The 12,281-nt window shown below is 49.5% G+C and overlaps 1 long non-coding RNA gene across 3 annotated transcripts in view; it reads left to right on the top strand.

Moving 5' to 3' along the window:
- Positions 1-4,914, top strand: part of LOC109494828 — a 48,713-nt gene extending 43,799 nt beyond the window's left edge. For 2 of the 3 annotated variants that reach the window (XR_002738431.2, XR_006590361.1), the window contains 3 exons: positions 1,078-1,905; positions 3,401-3,586; positions 4,678-4,914. This is a non-coding gene — a long non-coding RNA (uncharacterized LOC109494828). The remainder of the gene's footprint in view (positions 1-1,077; positions 1,906-3,400; positions 3,587-4,677) is intronic. The other variant, XR_006590362.1, reaches the window with a different exon arrangement.
- The last annotated feature ends 7,367 nt before the right edge of the window (positions 4,915-12,281 follow it).

Raw genomic sequence — 12,281 nt, 5'->3', positions numbered from 1 at the left:
ACGTTTCCATATTGCCCTTCCCAATTTCCGGAGTCCTGGAAGCTTATGAGCGCCTTTACAAAGTGGGGGTAGGAGGAGATGGGGCTTTGACCCGAAAAAGCTGGGGCAAACAGTCCCGTGTGGGGTGTAATTGACGGGTCTAAATCCTCAGTGTCCGTATGGACCACACTTCTAGGAGCAGATGTCTGCTCTGGAGGAGGCCGAGACGTGCCCACACCTCATTTCAATATGTTCCATCAGGCAGAAGGTGAAAGGCTCCCCCTCACCCTACAAAATCTTCAGACCCCTCGGGGCTCTCAGGCAAGAGCTCTCAGATTTTCGACTCTGTGTCTTTTGCGGGCACATACACCCAACCATCCTCAATGTTTTCCCGGCACCAATGTCCCGATGTGTTTGTTTGGAGCAGTATGAACAAGGCCCCATGCAAGAAGAGGGGACCCTCGGGGGAAATAATCAGAGGCCAGAAACTGATCAAACTCCTCCAGGATTCCTTGCCTAAGAGCCATTAAGTTTTCACACTTTTTTGGGTGGTGGGCGTGGGGCAACCGTCTGGGGGGCGGGGAATGCAACTTAGGAGGGAGACACTGGGTTCACCTCTCTCTCAGCCAGAGCATCAGCTGGACTCAAACCTCACCCAGCCATGTTAACATCCAGCCCGTCACTGGCTCAAGGCACTCCCTTCTCCATGCCCTTTTACCTCGGTTTCTTCATCTGTGAAATAGTCATTAGTTCTCATAGTAATTGAGTCAGAGGGCTGGGTGAGGACATGTGAGATAATACATCTAAAAGGTGTTAACCTCTTTAAAAAGTAGTGTTGATAGAGGTTTGTTTTTTAGTTTATTTATTTATTTGGGGGGGGGGAAGGGGCAGAGGGAGAGGGAGAGAGAACCCCGAGCAAGCTCCGCACTGTCAGCACAGGGCCTGATGTGGGGCGTGAACCCACAAACTGTGAGATCATGACCTGAGCCGAAATCAAGAGTCGAATGCTTAACCGACCGAGCCACCCGGGAGCCCCCCAAAAGCAGTGTTTGAATGTTATCTATTCCTGTCATTTCACAAGTGACCATGCTCCAACAGGGCAGCTCCAAGGTGCCACCCAGTGTTTGCTTCCTGTTTGCCGATGAGCCGTGAGCCAAAGCAAGCAACGTGGCCAAGCCCAGAGTCAATATGGGAGAGCCTGGACACTGGGTAATATGACTCACTGCAGCCATTGATGGAACAAGTTAGCACACATGCCTTTCTTATCCCCCCGGTGATGTTGATGTTGACGACTGGCTTGGAAGAGAAGTGCCTTTACCGTGACACGTGAGCACTTCGTTGCACTCCGGGATGAAACTCTGTCCCTAAGTTACCATGTTACCTATGACTCAGTTAAACTCCTTTGGCCACCTCAGTACCCAAATGGCTGTTACTTCCTGTGTGCTTCCGAGTTTTCTCTGTCCAAGCTCGTCAGCAATTTTTACCATGTCTGCATCTCCACGTTTGTGGCTCTTCGTCTCTCACCTCCTGGGGCCATTGGATTCTTCCTCTTCTTCTCCCCATTCCTTTGGCTTGGCTAAAACACCCGCAGGATGGAAGGGGCAGAGGGAAAGGAACTGGGACTGGGAAAGAGGATACTTCAGAGTCAATGGAGAATTCAAGGATCAGACCCTTCTCGGTGGGCCGTTAGATATTAGGAAAAGTAGTTCTCCTGAATTGGGTTTTCCCCAGACGAAATTGTACAAACTTTCTTAGCATCATGCAGATTGTCCTTTGTAGATGCCTGTCACCAGAGAAAAATGCCATTGTGTGGTGTCGTGCTGATGCCACGCTGAGACTGGTAACCCTATCAGCCTGCCGCGAGACTACGGAGTCAGAACCCAAGCACGATGACTTTTGGCATCGTCTTCCGGCTAGTGACTGCAGGTGATGTCAGTTTGCCAAACAAAATTATAAGCAAAATGGATGTTGTGGGTCACAGCGCGGCAACGAATATATAGCTGCATTTCCTTCAATAAATCTGCCCTCTTCTGCCCGGACAAAGACATACAACCTATGGTGATTGACGTTTTCACCACTAAATTATACTATGTCTGTTTCTAGAAGAAATGTCTCCATTCCAAAATTAGCTAACCATCAACATAACATAAAATAACTTGAACACGGTGTCATTTCACAAAGATATTGATTCATGCAGACTTATTGGATTAATAACTGGTTTCCCATAAAAGGAGTAGTCACTATGTCTTTGGTAGACAGAAAAAATATACACTTTAGAACAATATATATTGGTACATTTAAGCCTGATTGCTGAGCTCAAATAAACAAAACAGTTTTCAGAGGCAACATTGCAAATGAAAACAGAGGTGACACAATGCAACTTACAAATGGATCCAGGGGTGATGGAAAGCTAATAAAAAAAGACAACTATTTATTTATTTGGGGCATTTGATTTTACTCTATTGGATTACACAAAGCTCTAATTTTTCACTGCAGTCAATCTGTATAAAAGTTCAACTGATTGAAGCACATATTTAATTCCCGAATGCCTTTTCTTTCAACCCCTACCTCTTCAGAGTTGGACAACCTTTTGGTGTCCTGAGTAGCAAAGAGGTTTGCTTATGTTGGAGCAACCAGACCAGAGGAGATATTTAAAGGCAATAGGTGATTTACTCACTTCCTAACGACAGCCAATCCACTCTTTCTCCTTGAGGACTGGTTTTGCCAATAGGTTGAGAAAATATGTTTCTTTCTGTTTTGGTTTCTTCTTTTATTTATTTATATTTTTTAAGTGTGATTTCTTCAGCGAAGTTCCATGGTAATAAAGTAATTGAAATTAATCTTCCTGGTTACTCATCCAACAAATCATCCCATGGCATTAAGAATAAAATTCGAGCACCAACATCGGTTTGGCATGATTTGACTCAGCTGGCTTTTCTGAACTCGTCATTTTCCACCCTTCCCCTCGCCATGTCCAGGGCTGGCCCTGTTTGTCCCTTGACTTTGTCATGTTCATGTGCACCATTGCCCATCTATTTGGACTTGTCTCTCAGTTCTCCACCTTGCTGTCTCTTTCTTTATTTTTAAAAAACATGTTTTTAACATTTATTTATTTTTTTGAGAGACAGAGACAGAGCATGAGCGGGGAAGGGGCAGAGAGAGGGAGTCACGGATTCCAAAGCAGGCTCCAGACTCTGGGCTGTCAGCACAGAGCCCGACATGGGGCTTGAACTCACGAACTGTGAGATCATGACCGGAGCCGAGGTTGGATGCTGAACTGACCGAGCCACCCGGGCGTCCCTCCTTCTTTTTATTGGAATCCTTCTCTTGAGCATTCGGTTTTATAGAAACAGATATACACCGTTTCATTATCCAGTTTTATTTTATTATGGCTTCCTATTACTGTCATCTCCTGCCACAGGAACATAAACTCCCTGGGGACACGCAGGGGCTCTTTTGGTCTTGTTGATGGCTATATCCACACGGGCCGGCATGGGGGCAGAACCCAGAAGGCATCCAACACCTGAATGGACACATCTCTTGAGAGGAAGACTCAGAAATGACAAGTTTTCATCTCGATGTGACTCCAGCTTTCTGGCACGTCTTGGTAGGATCCCCATCGTCTTTGTACCTTTGTTTTTCTTCCCTTAAAGAAAAGTGGTCTTCACTTGCTGCCCGGAAATGGTGCACAGATAAACTCAGTGCACCACAAAAAGGAACAAAATTTATTTATTTTTTATTTATTTATTTATTTATTTATTTTTAAAGTGCTTTCTGCGTATTCGTGGCAGGGTTGAGAGGTAGGAAAGAGTTCATTAATACGGAAAGCCAACCAGCTATGGCCGTGAGGCCACCTCTTATCTAGAGATGGCAGGGCACCTTTGGGAATGGCCACAGGAACTTTCAGGATCCCACCACAACTGGCTTTCCAATTTATCTCCTGGTGTGGAAGGAGATCACCGTTTCTGCAGTGGAACACTAGATTAAGTAGTTGTATTAAAAAGGAATGTTTTAAAGCCCTAGAATCACACGCCATGAGATGGCCACCCAAGGACAGACGTGTGGGAATGAGGCCCAGCAGGGACAGCAGATTCATGGTTCAATTCTTTGCTTATTTCTGGGCAAAAGCTGATTGAGTGAGCTGGCAGGTAGAGTGGGGGGCCGCTATTGCAACCATGGCTTTTCCGTCTCTGGCTCCCACTTCCCCCAAGTAGGTATGCGTTTGCATTAATCCTACCGTGGTAACTCCCCAGGAGCCTCAGGCTGCTCCAGATTATTTGTAGCTTGATTTATCGCTTCTCTGGAGACCGGTGCAGACAGCCTATGAACTTCCAAATCCCTGGGAGGACTTGGTAGCTGTGTTCCCATCTGGAGGCCCGTGGAGGGGACTGTTCGCTCAGATCTGTCTCTCCAGGTGAGAGAGGTAGCCGTTTGGCAAGGTCTCGGGGCTTTAGGAACAGTCTCGAATTCCCTCTGCCTGCCAAAGCTGGGAAAGCCTTGCCCATCTGCCTCGTGAACTATGAAATGTCTAAGGCAGCAGTCCAGCAGCATTTAAGGTCTTTTCTGATTGGCAGAACCTGCAAATAATATTGTAAGACGGGTACCAAAGAGCCCTGTAGCCACTGACTCTGGATCCTAGAAATGTGCGCTCAAGCAGTGTTTATCCTACAGTCCTTAATTCCTGTCCTTATCCTGCAGGTCCAAAGAACCTCTGCACGTCTCTCCAGAGACAGGCCTGGAACTTGCACCTGTGACGGCCACATCACTTTGCCCGTGGCTTTCCCCGGCTGTCTATCCTGGGACAATGAATCAAGGGTGTTTGGCAAATGAAGATTTTTTTTTTAAGTTTATTTTTTTTACTTTGAAAGAGAGAGAGAGAGAGAGCGAGAGAGCAGAGGGGCAGAGAGAGAGAAGGAGAGAGGGAGAATCCCAAGCAAGCTCCACACCGTGAGCGCAGAGCCCGACGCGGGGCTCGAACTCACCAACCTCGAGATCATGACCTTAGCTGCTATCAAGGGTCGGATGCTTAACTGACTGAGCCACCCAGGTGCCCCCGAAGACTTTTTTTTTTTTGAGAGACTGGATACCTGCTGAATCTCCTTTGCAATTGGAGAAGTGCAAAACTATGTTAGTTCGGCACAGTTACACACACGTGAGAAAGAGGGAGAGAGAGGAAGTCGGTCCTGCAGGAGAAGAAGGCCCAGGAGGGTAACATCGGCCAGCACACCTTGCCGCCCCCTGAACTGCCTCAGGAGCCACCTCTCCCATTCCGTGACCCTCACTTCCTTGTTTGTCCCCGACCCCCACCCCCCGCAATGATTTTGTAATTTCCAACCCATCCTTCCTGAAGATAAAAGACACCATGGGCGGGATCCATGAATAAAAGTCGTTATTTATCGATGCCAGTTTTGGGGAACATTTTTCCTTCTGATTCATGAACCACTTTTCTACATTCGAAAAGCAGTTCATAAATCGTTCAGCGCCGGCAGAAATTAATAATAATGAATCCATTTACATAAAATAGTCTCATCCTGCCAGGTGCTGATAATATTGGAAGCTAGACCCTCTTTGGGAAGCTGGATGGCATGGAGTGCGCGCGCGCGCGCGCGTGTGTGTGTGTGTGTGTTCCCACGCATCAGACCTCACGCCTCGTGTCTGCGAGCTTAACCCAAAGTTTAATTATTTAGCGCCCAGTCTTGATCACCGGGAGACGCCATTCAAAAACATGGGACAAGATGAAAAGAAGAGAAACAACCCAGTACTTTAAGAAGACAGTCACGAGCCGTGTCGGAGGTCATATCCAGCCAAATTAACCCTTAAAGCCGTTCTGAGAAACGCGCCGAGGCACAGAATCATTCATTCCTGGGAGAAACCATCACATTTGTTTGTATCCACACACTCACGCACAAGCGTAAACACACAACGAGCTCCTGGGCACTGAAGCGAATGCAAAGTCAGCAGGTTGATCTGTCGCAAACTGTGTTTTCCAACATACATGCCAACAAGCACAGGTTCTAACCGTTATTAGCAGGTCTTAGGTGGGAACAGAGCACTGGGATCAAATAAGCTGGTGCGGCACCCAGCGAGGTCAAATTCAAGGGGTGCTTTCCCGCGGTAGATTGCCACTCTCGCCAAAGTGGACTCGAGGGTTAGGCAAGACTTGCCGTTTGGCTTTGTTTGAGTTTTTCCCCTCAGAGACAGAAGGCTAAACCCTCCTACTCCCCAGCTCTTAGAACTGAGGTGACTCTGGTCTGCACCTGGCTCCTTTCTTGGGTCGCACACTTACCCCTTTGTCCCCTCATGTCACTCCTACGCCGATAGGAAACGTGTGGATTTTCTTTCACGTGCATTTTCGCTTTGTTTGCCTGCATTTTTAACTTGCGCAAACGATGCCGCGTCGTGTATCTCGTCGTGCGTCCTTCCTGTTTTGCCCAGGCACCCTGATTGTCACAGGCACTCACGCTGCCCTAGGAACACACATTGTGATGCTTTGGGTTCCACACACGCTGCTCCATCATGCCTGTCCGTGCTCCCGGGGGAGGGCACCCATGTGGCAGCCGGCTTGTAACGCTGCAAGGGGCATCCTTGAGGATGAAAGCAAGGGTTCCTTCGGCGCCTGCGTCCAGAAGCAGAACCGTGGGGCCACGGCACCTACACGCAATCCATTCTACCAAGTGGCACAGATGCTCCTGGGGGCGGCCGCTCGGGTCTGCGCTCCCACCAGCAGCGATGAAAGCCCCGCATGCCTGCCAACACGTGGCACTATCCAGCTGTCTCTTTTGCCATTCTAGAAGGTGTGAAGTGCTATCTTGTTTTAATGGCATTTTCTAATTACTAATAAATGTGAGCATCTCTTCGTGTGCTTATTCATTAGCCTTTTGAATCTCTTCCGTAAATGGACTATTTATAGCCTTTGTGCATTTTTTTTTTTTTCTCCTTCTGGGATTGCTGTCTCCTTCTTGCTGATTTAGAGGAGTTTCTTGTCAGTTTTGGGCATCACAGCTATCTCTGCCCGTTCTATCATTGCCTACTCGCTGTCCACGGCGTCCTCAGAAATGCTCATTTTTTTTCTTTCTATAGTTCCGTGGTAGGGAGGCTTCTAAGACGGCCCCCCGTGATCCCTGCCTCCTGGCATCCACACGGCTGTGAACCCTCCCCGCCTCGAGCGCGGGCCGAAGCTGGCGACTCACTTCGAACCAAGGGGGTGCGGCAAAGATGACGCGAGGCCCCTCCGTGATTAGATGGCCACACATTGTGGCTTTCCATCTGCCAGCAGGCGCTATGGGTGACAGAAGCTGGCGTGTTGGAGGTCACGTTAGCTAGGAGCTGAGAGTGGCCTGCCGGCCAGCAGGTGGTAAAGAACCTAGGCCCTCCGGCCCACAGTCTGTGGAGAGCCGGACATTCACAGGAGCTTGGAGGCCAATGGGCGGCCTGGTAGACTGGAGGTGGCCGTGGCTCGGGTCATGACCTCGGTTGCGGTCTGCGACAGACCCTGGAGTAGAAGCCCCGGCTAAGGGACACCCAGGTTTCCCGCCCACAGAGATAACGGTGCACACAGCTTGAAGGCACTAGGTTCTGAGGTAATTTGTTACTAAGCAGTCAATAGCCCGCACCGGTTCTGGGTTGCAGTCTGACGTGCGAGTCTTTAATCTGTCTCAATTTCACCCTCGTTTGCGGTGTTAGGGACAGATCCCGCTTTATTTTTCAGGAGAATTGTTGGGAATTTCAGACCTGCCACTTACAGGCTATCTCACAAGGTGAGGTGACGTGGGGAAAATGGCTTCGCGCCGCGTCTCCCTCACAGAAGGCACTTAGTGAACGACAGCTCCGGATGGCAGTGGTTCGCGGGCTGCGAGGGGCCGTCCGAGGCGAGCTTCTCCAAACTTGTGTCCCAGCGGGCCTTATCCTGGCTCCGCGTTTCATGTGGCTAAGTCTCAGAAGCTCACCTTGGACAACGCACCGTTGAGAGGGCGGGCCTTTGTTCTGGAAGCCTCCTCGGAGAGACAGGTCTCTTTGGGAGTGGACAAGACCGCTTTGAGGAGACAGTCCTGTGTCCTACAGTTGACTTTCCTACTGACTGGCTGTGCTCCCTTGAGGGGCTTCACTGCCCTTTCTGGCCTCAGTGTCCCCATATCTGTTGCATGAAGCAGGTGCACAGGGCAACTTCTTTCCACCTTAATGGCTAAATGGAATGGTGCCATCTTTGTTCTCTGAGAAGAATAGGAAGGTCTCAGTAAGGATTCTCACAGTTTGGAAGAAGAAGAAAATGCCAATTGGAACACACCTTGAGCAGGTGCAGGCCTGGGCAGATGGATCGCTGTTTCCCCAGGTCGCAAGAGTTGTCTCCACCAGACCTCACCTACGGGGGACCTCGAGCTCTCTCGGATGAGATCAGATCTGTTAAAATTACTCGAATATTGCACAGTGGCCTCTGTCTCCTATCACGGCCATGATGCATTCCAACAAACATTCCTGCCTTTAATTTTCAAGTCTATGTGAGGGGGATAAATGAAATGTGTGTGAATCTGACTCACAGTAATGTTGTTCGGGGAAGTCTCACCCAGGCGGCCTTTGGAAATCAGTCCTCCCAGAGAGGGAGTCCCACCTGATCGTCTGATCCGCGGTGACAGACGAAGAGGCAGCCACACACCCAAGTCGATCCGGATGGGTTTGGAACTTTGCAAAACACCGGGCAGGGTGATAAGTTCCAGACTGAACAGACTACGGTAAATATGAACCGTGTGTGGGGATCACGCGCTTTCATGATAGAGCCTCAGGACACGTGTGTGCTGTAAGATTGTATGGATAAGGTGAGGTCACCACCACCCAAGGCTGCTGATTGAACAGGACCACAGGTGGTTCCGGGTAGAGAGAGAGAATGTGACAGACTGATGTGGCATCTGATTAGCTCCTGCCTCGCTTACGTCATAGCTTCAGTTGTCATTGAGGAATCCGTAAAATCCCGTGAAGAAACCAACAGTTACCAATACTACCCAATACTATGACTACGGCAAACACTGTGCTCATTGAACTTCATGATATGAATTTGACACGCCATCTTGTTGAACCGTCAAAACCACCATGTGATGTAAGTACCCTCGTTATCCGCATCTTACGAGAGAGTCCACAAAGGTGCCTTCTAGGGTCAACCAGAGAGGGGGCAGTAACAAAAGATCAATTTGTCATAATTAAAGAAATGGTGGACACAATGGAGACACAAATGACAGACTGGGAAAAGATACTCGCAACTTCTTTGACCAACAAGTGGTTATATGTAGGTAAATACCAAGGATGTTAGCAGAGGCAGAAGAATGGAACAACCCCAAGAGAGACAAAGGAGGTGAACCATGCCATTTACAAAAGAAGAAATCCAAAATGTTCAAAGAAAACGTGTGAAGATGCTCAGACCCTTCAGAAATGAGAGAAACGCCAATTAAAACAATGAGGCGGTGCCCCTTGAGGTCGATCGGATCGGCGCAAGTGAGACAGCCGGTGATGTTAACCTCTGGCTGGATGTGGGGGAACAGGAACTCTCATGCGGAGCTAGTTGGAGTACAGACTGATGCAAGCATTCTGGAAAACAGCCTGGCAGAGGTGAGTCAAAACGACAGTCCACGTCCTGTCTGACCGGGCAGTTCTGTTGCTCAGGACACATCTCTGAGAAAGTCTCACACAGGTCCCCAGAAGGACCTGAGCTAAGGTGCTCCTTGCAACCTTGTCTGTGGCGATGGTGAGCTGGAAGCAACCTGGGCGTCGTTCTCCGGGAGAGTGAAGGGCCGTGTCATCTGGTCGATTCCCACCTCGGGTACCATGCGGCATTAGAAGCTGCCGACTGCATCATCACTTGGCAACCCGCATGGGCATAAACACGCCAGGCTCAGTGAAAACCGTAAGAAAGAGAGTAAGATAATTAATGCACTGCCATTTGCACAAAAAAAAAAAAAAAAAAAAAAAAAAACACCTGCATAAGAAACGTCCAATCTCACTGTGAAAGAAATATAAAAAGGAATCGGAGTAGGCATGGCAGAGAATTAAAGGCAAGGGAAGTAGCTAGAGGGGGCGGGGACTCGAGGACAGCATTTGCCGTTACTTTCCAGGGTAGAGAAAGGATTTGAACTTGCTCAAAGGTTGACGCGGAGAAGTAAGTGAAGGGCAGAGGTGAAGAAGTAGAGGACAGAGGGGTGAAGAATGCAGAAGGCCCCTGATGAGAAAGGAAGGAGTAAAATTCCAGGCCCAGGTGGAGGTGTTTGAGGTGGGCAGGTAGTGGGGACGAAAAGATAAACAGAGTTAACTCTTGAGAATGGGGTTCAGGAAATCGAAGGGGCTCTTGGTTGATCGCCTCGTGAGAATAAAGAAATGGATGGCATGGTCAAGACTTTGAAGAGAGTAGAGGAGGTGGAAACGAGCCAGGAAAAGGATGGCAGGGGGGGTGGGGGTGGGCAGGGAGAGGGCCCAGTGAGCCAGTTACCAGGATGGGAACAGAATGAGTAGACCGGGGCTGGTTCTGGGCTTGTCCTGTTGGGCAGGAGGGCTGGGGGACAAAGGGGTGAGGGAGTGAAGGAATGGGCCCTGGATTGGGAAGGAGGGAGGAAACATGGAAACTAATAGGAGTATGAGGGCTGAAGGATCTGTAGAACACATGAGGCCAGGAATACCAGCACTGGGTCCACTGCACAAAAGCCAGAGGGAGAGGTGGTCGTGGTCACGGCACCCACTTTGGGCATTTTGGGTTTTTTTTTTTTTTTTGTTCTGTTTTTAATTTTTTTTTAACTTTTAAATGTTTTTATTTTTGAGAGAGAGAGACAGAACATGAGCGGTGGAAGGGCAGAGAGAGAGAGGGAGACACAGAATCGAAAGCAGGCTCCAGGCTCTGAGCCGCCAGCACAGAGCCCGACGCGGGACTCGAACTCACGAACTGCGAGATGGTGACCGGAGCCGAAGTCAGACGCCTAACCGACGGAGCCACCCAGGTGCCCTGTGTGGGCATTTTGAAATGCCAATATGGGGCAGTTTCAAGGACAAGGCCAATGGTTGGCTAGGGAGAAGGTTGCTTTTGGCGGGGGAAAGGAACTGAAAGGTGAAGTTGTTCAAGATAATGGCAAGGCTAGTGCTGGGGGACCACCTTTCGGCCACCTCCAAACCCTCAACACATGGGCATGGGAGTCACCAACTCCCCAAGGAAGAAAGGGAACAAGATGCCAGAGAAGGTGAACTGAGGTGCTGTGGCCAGCACCCCTTCACAAGGTCACATGCACACTCCCCTGCTGCCCTGGCCTTAACTCTCAGCTCCCAAAGCCGGAGCTTCCCACCTTCGCTGACCTGCGAAAGGGGTTGTCACAGAAGAGATGTCCAGAGAGAGGAATGCGGGGTAGATGCTAAGCTATTGAGTTTCAAAATAGCATAGCATATTGTTTGAAAGAAGAAGGTTCTGAGATTCCAAGGCCATAGTTTTTGTCCCTGGCACCCATTTTGGAAGAGTGAAGATGAGCATATTCTGGACCCAACCAGGACCCTAGGAGAAGGGTGAGGAGAGCCGCGTGGATGGGTCTGCAGCGACGGCCGAAGTGGAGGAATGAGGTCACCCCACTGTCCTTGTCCCTGCGCGAGTGACAGTGCACGGAGCCATGCAACCTTCAGCCCTGTCCTGGAGGAGCATGGCAATGACAGCCTGATGCCTGCCGATCATCTTGCAGGTAGGTGAGGGTTGCCTGTTCCCCAAGGTTAAGTTCAAGGATACATGGGTCCATCTAGTATGCCCACTTCAGAACACAACACAGGCCATTCACAAACCTCACTCCCTGTGAGATAGACAGAGTGCTTTGTATCTCTGGGGACAGGCATGGAGAATAGAAGAGAAAACTTGTTCTATTTCCAAGGAGGGAAGAGGGATATTACCCGGACATTTAACAACCTTTATTGTACCAGCAAAACTGGAGCAGCTTCCTGGGGCCTGCCAATCATGGGCCTTAGAGCCTTTGGGCTGTGGAAGGTCCTGGGGTCCGAAGCAGGCCTGGGATGGCCAGGAGGCAGAGGTCCTTCAAGACATGGGATGCTGGTTTTTGGCCAACCAGGACAAGAATTTTTCGGTATTTTAACTGCGGACACAGCTGTGCTGGGGAATTTGGGTCTTTGAGTAGATCCCCTGAGCACCACACTTCTGGTCAGAACCCAGCGGGGGTAGGGACACACTCCTGTCTGACCTAGGGAAACAAATCAGACAGCGGAGTAACAGCATCAGGTCCCAAGAGAGCGCCAGACCTGTAGGACATGGACAGGAACGACAAGGTTGGGGGACACATCCG

Source organism: Felis catus, chromosome E2 (genome assembly GCF_018350175.1).
Source record: "Felis catus isolate Fca126 chromosome E2, F.catus_Fca126_mat1.0, whole genome shotgun sequence".
In the NCBI taxonomy this organism is placed as follows: domain Eukaryota; kingdom Metazoa; phylum Chordata; class Mammalia; order Carnivora; family Felidae; genus Felis; species Felis catus.
This window is presented reverse-complemented; position numbering and strand designations above follow the sequence as displayed.